Source organism: Ambystoma mexicanum, chromosome 5p (genome assembly GCF_040938575.1).
Source record: "Ambystoma mexicanum isolate Mex_15411 chromosome 5p, UKY_AmexF1_1, whole genome shotgun sequence".
Taxonomy (NCBI): domain Eukaryota; kingdom Metazoa; phylum Chordata; class Amphibia; order Caudata; family Ambystomatidae; genus Ambystoma; species Ambystoma mexicanum.
The window spans coordinates 793307749-793320181 of NC_090930.1; positions in this window are offsets into that span (position 1 = coordinate 793307749).

Here is a 12433-nt window from a genome sequence, read left to right on the forward strand (position 1 = left end):
ATGAAATGCTGAACAATATTGCCAAAGGTACTAAATCTGGATATAAAATGATGCATGGATCTACAAAGAACCCTACTGAATGGGTGTTTGTTACTTCATTTCCCGCTCAAGAGGAAGTATAAAAAGTTGGCTTCAAGCGCAGTGTGTTCACCCTGACTACTTAAGTATCCTGGCCAGAGGGTCTTGTGCAAGCAAGACTATCTAGCTTCAAAAGGAACACCATCTGTCGATTATTTTCCTCAGAAATGGTAAGGCAAAATATTCTCTCCTTCATGTGATCCTTAACCCTAAAGAAGAGGGTGTTCAGCCGTCAGCAAGTCCTGCATGAATCAAGGGAGTGGTGGGTTTCCACTCTACTACAGTAATATATTAGCAGGGTACCTTCCAAGGTCTTTGTTAGAATCTAAAATGGGTGACTTTGTAAGGAAGTGTCCAACCTATTTTACTACAGTTCCCAGAGACATCAGCTCCCAGTGGAGTCACTTCTGGGCAAAGCATATCATGAAAAAAGAGTCAAAGTTGGTGAAAGCAATCTGTTGCAAGAAAACTCCCCTTTGCTGTCTAAGCTAGACCCGCGTTTAGCCTTTTGGAAAACAAAATTCTCTTTCTGTAGTTACCACCTCTTGCCTGAACACCCACTATGGAGCAGGGTCCACTAGCTTGTTTATGATTTCAGGTCCAACCTCTGGAAAACCGCATCCGCCAGCTGCTGGGCTTTGAAAGTCTCATGAGAACTGAAATAATATTGAATCTGTTTGGAAAAGGGGAGCGGAGCTTTGAGCTGAGGTTTGTGCAGTCTGCGGCAGTCTTTCTACCGTGTTGTTTGTGGGAAGACCCACTTATACTCAGCAGACACCGCAGAACGGTGAGTGGAGCTTTGAATTGAGGTTTGAGCAGTCTGCGGCAGTCTTTCTACCGTGTTGTTTGTGGGAGGACCCACTTATACTCAGCAGACACCGCGGAGCGGTGAGCGGAGCTTTGAGCTGAGGTTTGAGCAGTCTGCGGCAGTCTTTCTACCGTGTTGTTTGTGGGAGGACCCACTTATACACAGCAGACACAGCGGAGCGGTGAGCGGAGCTTTGAGCTGAGGTTTGAGCAGTCTGCGGCAGTCCGCGGCTGCTCCCGGATGGAGCCCGCCATCGGAACCTCAATCGGGGTGCCTTCCCTCCCCCAAACACCGTCGGAATCGCCGCACCGTCGGAATCACCGTCACCGTCGGAATTAGCTTTGGAAGTGCGAAGGCTTAGAAGTAACTACAAGGCTCCAGAAGTTCATCTACAGATGCCTCCAACCAAAAAAGTAAAGGAGACAAGGACTAGTATAAACACACCCTTTACCGCAACCACTTCTGCAAATAAAACGTCAAAAATGCGTTTGACTTCGAAAACCCGTTTGACATCACTCGGCGTTCGCCTTTTCTGTCCCCGACAAATCTACCTGAGGAGTTCGCGGAGACTAGGATCTCCTCAAACCACTTTAACTTTCAAGATACCAACAAATTTGCATTCGCACCGCAATCGTCAACTAAGGACCGGATTATGGCTCCCAACTTGCCCGTCTCACCTGTGCCGTGGGACCATTGAGCTGGAGGAATGCCTCTCCCCCGCGGGAGCTCGTGCGCCTTGTTCGCCGGGACGGTATACTGCGGCAGCGATTTTCTCCTCCTCCCCCCGTTCGGCGCCGTCCGTTCAGCCTCACCGCCGGACCCCCGGGTTGGCGAGAGGAGCGGAGGCCGTGACTGTCGGAGGACAGCCGGCACCTGCCCCTGTGCTGTCAGAGCCAGCGGAGGCGCGAGGAGACATTTCGCCGGCAGGTGGACTCCCGCCGGTCAGAGGACTGGTTCCGACCCCTGAACTAGCTGAGGGGTGTGGTGGGCGGGTTTCGCCGGGGAAGGAGGATCTCCCCTCCCCTGTTGGGACCGAACCCAGCCCCTCCCATCAGCTACAAGCAGCAAACGACAAGAAAGCAAGCTCTCCGGATCGTCGTAAAGGCCAGTCTGCCTTGAATGCAATAAACGTGACTCCAGTGACCACGTTGGTACTGTCACAAATCCACGCAGCAATGAGCCCTACCACGGAATCCCAACAACAGAACAATGACGGTCGGCAGACCGTAAACAAAAAAACGAATTCCAACCCACCAATAGGGAAGTCTCAAATCTTTGAGCTAGACCTTCCAGGAAACATTGAAACAAATGTTCCAAGTGTGCAATCCCCCACAGACCACTCCTCTGTTACTACAAACAATCCTTTTGACCCCTCTTCTAAGCAACAATATGCAGAAAAAGACCTATTTGACTCTACAGTAGTAGAGCTCTCTACATCACAGAACACCCAAACACAGAAAAACCAAAAGTCAAAAAGACCGACTCCTCTCGACAAAGCCCCAAAACCATTGCGCCAAAAATTGTTGAAGGAATCTAGGTCTTGCTTACAAAACTCTCAAACGTCAAAACACAAAAAAAAAGGTGCAATAAAAAAACTCCTTCCGCATCCGCTTCTATCAGTCGCTCTTTAAGACTTCTTCAAAAAACAATGTAAAAGAAAGCTGGACCAGGACCAAGAACTCTCGGACGCAGAAATTCTGGAGGCTATCCAAGACCTACCCCCAGTGCCCAAAGTAAGGAAAGTGACTGAAAATGCAAAAAAGATATCGCGGCTACCAACTTATGGCAAATCTACACTGGAAAGAAGCGCTAACCCCAATAGCGCCTCACCCCCTACGGACGATCAAATTCTGCCCACGGCAAACCCCCCTTGTGATACCGCGAAAAATCAGTCCCCAGTTAAAACCACCGCAGCAGGGCTGTCCAAAACAAACTCAAACCAAACAGAAACACAAATACAAGCTGAGAACATCAATAAACCCATTCCACCTACAGAACAAGAAATAAACGGGCGCGCACTACCACGAGCCACTGAGAGCCCACCAAAAGAAAACTCACCTACTAAAACAAAGTCGGCACTGTCACCACTCTCTAGACAGTATAGCGTTCCTGGCCGCCCATCGAAGAGTCAACTGGAAACTGTCCAACCTTTACTCCAACCAAAAAACTTGAACAGATCAATCCAGACAGACGAAAGCCTCGCATTTGCAGTGCCACCAACGACGTGTACAACAAGAGATCAATCACCACCTAAAAATAGGAGGTTAAGTGAAATATCTACACCAAGCACCAAGGAACCATTCTCAAAAAAACCCGACCTAACAACTATTATGTCAGCTATAACAATAGCACTAGCACCTTTTGGGAAACTCTACGAGAACATCAGTGACTCTTTAAAAGATCACATCACAATCACAGCAATGATGCACACCAAGCTGATCTTCGTCGAAGGCTTAATTACAGCCCTGGAGCAAAGGAACAGGACACACAGAGACACTTGGGATCAGAAATTTGCTTTGCTCGATGAACAACTAAACTCCTTAAAATCTACTACTCTAGCCAAACCAAGCATGGCCGATAATGAAACCCAGACAACGCCATCACCTCCGCCTATAGAATTGGCTCCGGTGTTCTTAAAAACAACTGATAAACATCCTTGTTTGCCAACTAAAGCACCTAAACCTATGCCACCAAGTGACATTTCTCTAAAATCGGCGGCCGCCACGAGAAATCATCCTGTGCTGAAACTTGCTTCAGGCGTCCAAGAAGACTCTTCCCACTCGGAAACAGTGTCAGCGCTTGATCTAGTGCTGGCTTCAAGAAAAACTACTAAAAAAAAAAAACAACAAAAAACGACGGATGAAAATCAAGATATTCTATACCAGAGCGAAAACAATGACAAAGTAGAGCCACACGATACCCCCTCCCCCAGGACTACGGAGGACTTACTGATTCGAAGCTCCATGATTGACTTAACACAGCACTCGGACACAATAGAAAACTCAGAATAACAAGCTGAAAGTGCTACCAATTCAAAGACTGAAGCACAAAGGCCCCGCCTAGTTCTAAGAATGACAAAACCAAGGAAACATCCTTAAATCACAAATCTGAGAACAAGGATAGAACGACGACATCGCAGCTCTCGGGAACCGTCCAACCACAACAGAAAGAGATGACAAGTCGCCTGGCAACTTCTCCCGAGCATATCTACTCTAAGCAACGAAAATCGTCGTCAGCAAACCAGAAAGAGACCCTTTCAAGATCAAATGTTCCCACAACAAGAGCTACGGAGGAACACTACATGATTCTAAACAGAAGAACAGTGCTCAAGATTCTAAAACAAGTACACACGCTACAGGCCTTAAATTCAAACGACTTCACCTTAATCGAGCCGTACCACAGGTCCAAGCAAGCAAAAGCATATCTTCATATCAGGAGCTCGGCACTTCGTGAAATTCCTCAGGGCGTCTATAAGGCGTTAGAACAGTTGGGCTTTATACTCAACGAGGTCCCAATTCAGAACACAAGTAGCAATCACAAAGAGAACTGTAAGACCTCAGACATTAAAAAATATAGATTCAAATCACGAACGGAGGACTTATACGGATCTTCGAGAAGGAGGAAAACTTCATCTAAGTCGAGAGAAACCATCCAAAATTATACCAGATCAGCCTGGGAACGAACAAACACACCAGATAAATCGAAACATGGTCCATCCAGAAATGGGAGAACCCTAACAAGAAGAGAGCCCAGAAACTACAAAGACAAAGGGAGACACCAAACTCCCAGATAATCCGCTCGAGTTCGACATCAAGACCATCGATCCTCTCTCGAAGACGCTGTTGAAAGTAGAAAAAAAACATTAGACCTTCCCACTACTAGCTCAGACGTCATGCCAAAAAAGGGCAGCTGGTCATGGATACGGGATGCCCTAACACCGGGTATCAAAAGATAGCAGCAAATAGGGGGCGCCAGTCCATCGACCCCCCCGCCACGACCAAAACGAGAAGCTCAGGAAAACTCGTTTCTCTCCATAGCCTCATGGAACACCAGAGGCCATATGCATCTAACTGAACTTGACAGCTACAACTTGGGAGTACACGACATCCTTTGCCTCCAGGAAACCTTGTTGTTGGACAAACCGGCATTGGATGGTTACAACATAGAGATCTCTCCTGCCTACAAAGGCCCACTGGGTCGGCCGTCATCTGGCCTATTAACAGCTACCCGCATAGGCTCAGGCATACATATCATCAAGAAAATAGAAGCAACCTATGGATTCTTGGCTGTCCTTGCCACATGGACGGACGAAATCGCAGTGGAAAGAAAATCTTCTCGAGAGCCTCTTGCTATCATCAATGCCTATTGGAACCCTCAAAAAACAACACCAGAAAATGTCTGCGATGCAGCCGCCAATATCATTGACGAAATCAGAATTAAACATCAAACCCCAAACATTTTTATCTGTGGGGACTTAAACACAAACTGTGTAGCCCTAACCGCGCCAAATACGAATGCTTCTCCCTACACTCTGGCGGAGTCAAGGGGAAAACTATGGCTAGCATTAATGACCTCTAGGAACCTCCACAACGCAGCCAATGTCATGAATGACCAAATGCTGATACCTACGTGGGAACGTGATAGCTCATCAGCCACCCTCGATTACATCTTTGTCTCTGAAAAGGTTTACCAGCGCATAACCTCCTTCGAAATAATTAGAACAAAGGCTAGCGACCACAACCTATTGAACCTTAAATGTAACACCAGTGTGCGCAACCATCTATTTTACAAACCATCGATCAGGACAAATTCTCAGGCTACCCTTTTGTGTATGTCCTCCAAAGACATCAAAACTCTGACTGATAACTACAAAAGCCTAACTTCTGATATTGAAGCGAAAGATGCAACTTTCAGAGACAGCTACATTCCTCTGCTCCTTCCTTTTAAAAAACCACGGAAGCTCACCAGTGATCTAAGGTCTAATCATAACCATGTGTATAACGCTACCCTGGTAACCAAACATAGATCCTTAAGGAAATTAAAGAAAGAAGCAGCTGCGTCGAATACAACAACCTTGTGGCAATCTTACCATACTGAGAGAAGAAACTACAAACAATGGCTGAGAAATGTAAGATGTGACCTTTATCAATCAGATGCAGAGCGCATGCTCAAGGCTCTAGCCACCAAAAAATCTCGGGAATTCTGGTCGATGGTCAACCAAACAAACTGTCATCCCAAAACCCTAATGTTTAACTCTGTCACTGAAGAAAACTGGGCCAAACACTTCTCAGAACTCTTTGACTCACCTTCAACATCTATCGACCCCCCAACGAGATCGCTAGAGGGAAATTGGGTGGACCTCTCAGATGAAGACGAGATAAAAAAAAGTCATCACAAGGCTGAAACTATCAAGAGCCCCTGGACCGGACGGGTTAGCAAACTCTGATCTAAAAGAACACCCAGATGATTGGTCAGCGGTATTGAGTCTGATCTTCAAAGACTGCAAAAACCGAAGGACACTACCCAACTCCTGGACCCAGGCAGTTATCGTCCCCATTTTCAAGAAGGACGTCAGAGAGGACTCCTCCAACTATCGACCTATAGCCCTGCTGGATGTCATAGGCAAGGTCTTCGCCACAATCCTCCTGAGCTACTTTCAGAAATGGGCACGGCTTTCTCCCTCTACTGACCCTCTGCAAACTGGATTTCAGAAAAACGCAAGCACTGCAGCCAATATAATGATCCTGAGTATCATTAAAGACAAAGGCCCTCATTACGACCCTGGCGGAAATCGTGGTGCAATATGCACCATGGAGCACGGCGGAAAGCTGCCGATAGCGCCATGGGGGTTGGCGGATTTACCGCCCCATTCCGACCTTGGCGGGGCGGTAAATCCCCATTCCCCATTTTACCCTTCCCCATTCCCGTTTTTGCCCCATAGGGTATAATGGGAGTGGGGAAGGCGTTAATTACGCCACCGTAAAATACGGTGGCGTAATTAACAACAAGGTCCCGTAGCGCCATGGATTTCTCCGCCCGGAAAAACCAGGCGGAAAACGCTCCATGGCGCTACGGGAACTCGTAGTAGGGCGGACGGGTCCGCTGCGAATACCGCTGGCGTAGACCCACTCCGCCAGGGTCGTAATGAGGGCCAAAGTCTTGTCGGGAGCACCAAGAGTTTTCCTCACATTCGTCGACCTATCTCAGGCGTTCGACAGAGTTGACAGGCCTAAACTATGGAATAAACTAAAGACATGGAACTGCCCCGATGAAATCCTAGCTCCCATAATCGCCCTCCACTTGAACACCAGCGTGTTTGTCCGCCTGAACAACCAAGGTCTACTATCCGATCATATACCTTCTCACCGTGGAGTGAAACAGGGCTGCCCGCTGGCGCCCGCTCTTTTCATATCTTTCCTAGATGACTTTAAAGATTCTCAAGATACGATCAGGTCATTCCCACCTAAAGTCGGCAACGTAAGGGTCAATCGAGTTTTATATGCTGACGACCTGATAATCCTGGACCACAAACAGGTCGGACTCCAGCGCCAACTGGACAACCTCGCACAGTATACCAAGGACAACAATTTGGAGATAAATAAATCAAAAACTAAAATCTTGATTATGCAGAAAAAGGGAAACAAGAAGAAAGAAAGCCTGCAGTGGTTCCTCTGCAAGTCAAAAATTGAAGTCGTCTCAACGTTTAAATACCTTGGGTTTGAAATCGACAGCTCTAAGAACCCATCTAGTATGCAACCATCTTTATGGACAAAGACCAAACACCTAATAGCCCAGCTCCGAGCAGTTGATAGGAAACATGGCAAATTTAGCCTGTTACCTGCAATCCAGTTTTACAAGGCAAAAGTAATTCCGTCCTTGGTACACGGCATGGATGCAACACCTTCAATCCCGTCCACTCTCTGGCCTAAATTGGAAGGCTTTATCTGGCGAACAGTACTTGGACTTCCAAAATCCACATCGTCTGCAGCAATAAGACGAGAACTCGGCCTGCTCTCTTTGACTGCAATAGTGGCCCAAAGCACAATTCAGCTATTTAGAAAGATTGGACACCAAGAGAGCCTCCAAATATACTGCATGATCAACGAAGAAATTACCAAAGGAAACAACCAGATGCTAAAACAATGGGTTGAAATTCAACAACAAACATTGCAGGAGATAGCTTGTTCAGAAGAAGAACTACTCCAAAATCCTTTGAGAATCAAATCGAAAATGGAATGGCTTGATTGGATAAATACAAACGAAAAAGCAGTATCAAACAAACTGCTAAGCCATCTGCCACCTGCAACTAACAAGCTTAGAGAGCCAATGGAGTACTGCATAAAATACCCAAGTAAACTGCTAATGAAAACTCTACTAAAAGCTTGTCTCAATCTACTACCCACCTAGGAAATCTTAGCTATCAGAGCAGCAACTAAGGACAAAACTTGTCGACTCTGCAAAAATCGCCAAACAATAGAAACTATAAGACACGTCCTGATGGCCTGCCTGGCGATTGCACAGGAAAGGGACTCCTTCTTTGGCCCTCTGCGCATAAACTCTTTCATAGATGATGACGATACGTGGTGGAACCGTCTAATCACAGGAGCTTGAACTAGATGGCTAATTCCAACGGCTAAACTTCTAATCATCGCCATGGAAAAGATCAACCCTCACTGATGCCAACGTGAAATCGCATCCATGAGTTAGATGATGATCTAGATCTCTCTGCATGGTCTAGACGATCAAAGTTTAGACGACCAAAGCTCTTGTGATAACTTTCTTGAGTTCATCTACTTCGTAACGACGAAAACACATTTTGTAAAAATCTAAAAAGATTACACACAAATAAAAAAAAAAAGGGGAATGCTTTCAGCTGATGTATCTTTCATCTCCTCACCCAATGAGTGATAAACAAGGCTTTAACAGCATAAACACCATTTAGGGAGAGCATATTTTATTTTATGTTATCTGGTCTCATACCACGCAGTGCTGCCACTTGCCTGTTCTCTTGGCACCTCGGTGTATTTGCAATGGAAGGAGGTCTATGGGGTCTGTTAGTGGGATTGAGAAGGAACAGAGCAAGAGAGCTTTAATGTGCAGTAGGCAGCTTCAGTTCAGAAAAAACGGTTACTGAGTGTTGGTGCATTTTTGGTTGGTAGACGTCATGTGGTGTTGAAGTATGCTTGTGCATGGGTGCTTCGTGTATACTTGTGGTTAGTTTCAAGTTGGGGGTTGTGGAGTGTGTGCTGTTTGTGATGCGATAGGGGTAGGGGTGTATTCTGTTTAGAGTTTGAGGGCGAGCATGCAAAATATGGAATTTTCTGTAGGGTTAATCGACAGTTGCATCAAATTCCGCAAACTCAGTACCGTGAACACCCCCCACCGGTTCACCATTGGTTTTGGGAGTTCCTTTTCCGTGTTTTTTATTTTTTATGCAGTGGGTGAATTTTGTCGCTGATATGTTTTCTTCAGCTTGGGTGTTAAAGAGCCAGGTTTTTAGCAGTTTCTTGAAATTCAGGTGGTCCTTTGCTGTATGTATTTCCATTGTGATGCAGTTTCAGAGTTTTACGGCTATGCAGGAGAATGCTGATCCTCCATGTTTTTCGTTTTTTTTCAGTTTGAGGTAGATGTTGTTCCTGTATCTAAGCATTTATGCTGGTTTGTAGATGATAATTTTCTTCTGTCTGAATTATGCACATTTGCTGTGGATTGCTTTGCGTGTTATGAAGAGTGTTTTGAAGGTGATTCGCTTTTTGACAGGCAGCCAATGTTCCGTCCTCAGCGCTGGTGTGATTTGATCCCTTCGGGTAAGTTTAAGAAGAAGTCTTGCAGCCATGTCCTGTATTTGTTGTAGTTTCTGCAACAGGTATTCTGGCATTCCGAGGTAGATGTTGTTAGCCTCATCTTTTCATGACATGATGAGAGATATGATGGCGAGTGTTCTATGTGTCAAGGAGAAGGGACGTATCATTTTGATCATGTGCAGATGGAAGAAGCATTTCCTAATTATCACTTTGACGTGTGACTCAAGTGTTAGCTTTTTGTCCATTAGGATTCCAAGATTGTTGACCAGGTTAGATGATTCTTGTGGGTTTCCCAGTTCAGTGAGCCATGGGATGTGGTGGTTGTTCCGCTGGTCATTGGGTGTAATCATGATTTCCGTTTTGTACGTGTTGAGTTTAAGGTTGTTGTTGCTCATCCGTTGGTTTAGTTCTTTGAGAGTCTGTTAGTGTGGAGATCTCCTCCTCACTGGCACTGATTTTGTAGATGGTTTGGGTGTCGTCTGACTAGTTGTAGAAGGTGAAGCCATGTTTTTTGATGAGGCTGCTTAGGTGCATCATGTAGAATTTGAACAGTAGCGGGTAGAGCGATGAGCCCTGTGGGACTCCACTTGTATATTTCGAAGTGTAAATGTGAATGGCGCTAGCCATGTTGTTTCGGTTCCTTTTGTCAAGTCTTTTGATGAGGGTGCCCTGGTTGACCATGCCAAAGGCTGGAGAGAGATGCAGTAATATTAATGCCGATTTTGTGTTGAAGTCTGCTTTGGTCTTTGAATCATCCCAAATACATAGCAGTGTGCTCTCCATTCCTCTCATCGGTCTGAAGCCTACTTGTGCTTGATCTAGTAGCTGGTTGTTTTTGACATATTCTAGGATTTGTTCATAAACAAAGATTTCCAGTAGCTTTGCCGGGTATGGAATGTTTGGTATATGTCTGTAGTTGGAAAGGTCTTCCACGTTACCCAACATCTATTTATGTCTTTGGACTCTGCAAAGCAGAAGTATGAATACATCCAACATATGGATGTCAAAGATTATGTATTCATCCACTGAGCCAGAAGACAGCTCAGTTGCAATCATTAACACCATTTCAGGAGAGCATATTTAAATAGGGAAACCATAGAATCCTACTTAACTTTCCATCACAGAAATGGGGTTTTGCAAATAGATTAAGGTTTTTGTGTAAGTACAACATTTCCACAAATCTGTGTGCGTGCACACACACACACACCCACACACACACACCCACACACCCACACACACACACAATAGTAGATAGAACCAGAACAGCATGCTCCTCTCCCACCTGAAGCCCACTTAAAGCAGCATGACTAGGGTAGTGTGTCCCTATTGCATTCCTGCCATCCTCCTTCCAGTGATATGCAGACCTAGCCAGTGTTACCTTCTCTGATACTGCACCTTCCTTTGGTTTATTTGAGGTTCATCTGATGCAAGGAGACTGGCCTAACAGCTGAAACACCCATGCCAGGCAAGATCGCAGAGCTGTGGAATGTGCGATGCCTCAGGACTGAGCAACACCGGAGACGTACAAAGTAATGGAGCTGCTAGCTCAAATTCCAAGGCTGCCAGAATCTGCTTTGTGCTTTTCACAACTCCAGGCTTTGATCCCCCTGTTCTGCAAAATGACCTGTTTGTTATCATACATGCATTATACGTGCTGGTTTATGGGTGGTGAATAGATTTAGTTACTCCATCGAACAAAATGATGAGCCAGGCCTGGGAGGGGCAGAGCAGTGAGCACCCTCCCATGCACTGGTGTGTTTTTGCATTATAGCAGCCAATTAATCGCTACTGGTCTCCTGTGTTTTCTTTGTGTCCAAGTGCTGAGTGCCTGAAATGCCTGAGGTGTTGCGGGGGAGCTGGATTAGCACTGGTATCATGGGGAGCAGGACGAGCCTGTAAAAGATGGTTCTGAAACCCGGGAGCATCCCTTCCTGACGTGCATGACTGGGGTTTACAGCAATACAACCGCTATGTGAAAATAGTGTGTTTTGAGCCCTGTAACCTTTTGCATGCGACTCGCATGCAAAAGGTTACAGGGCTCAAACCGCACAGCTCCTCGATGCGACTGTATGATACTTGGAATTGTGCTATGTGTGTTCTTCATTTTTTTTTTTAACACCACCTGTCCAAAGTAGCATATTGTACTAATTGTTAAAAACGGTGTAAACTCGTTCCATGGAACGACTCAAGCCTAGTATTTCACAACTCAAGGGCACTAAATCTGCCATCATGCCATGAATAAATTAAGCCTACACCTGCCTGACCGTCCATATCCTGCTGTATTATGCAAATTGTTGGATGAGGCCGGTGTCGTCCCACTACACATGAGACGTTTTGGGATTTTTGTGACCTTCCTCTGTGGCTGGATGAGAGTGAGCAACTCTGCCTGTGTTTTCGATTGTATTCTCCTGTGTTTGCTGCTTAAAAACACAATATGGAGACTTGTGCTAATCAGACCATTACCTACTCCCACAATATCGTGGCAATGATTTCCCAATTGTGCGCAAATGAAAAGGAAATCTTGTGGCAAAAATGTGCACACTGTGCTGTATTAGCTTTTTGAGGGTTTTAGCATGGTTGGGTCACATAGTTCCTGCTATAAAAGATACACTACACACAACAGTTTCTACAAGTCTTATTGTCATCCAGCCACATCAAGGTTACACACCATGGTTTTGAAGCAACACGCCCATTGACAGATAATTAATTTATTAAGGATTCACGATTGCAAAATGCATTGGAT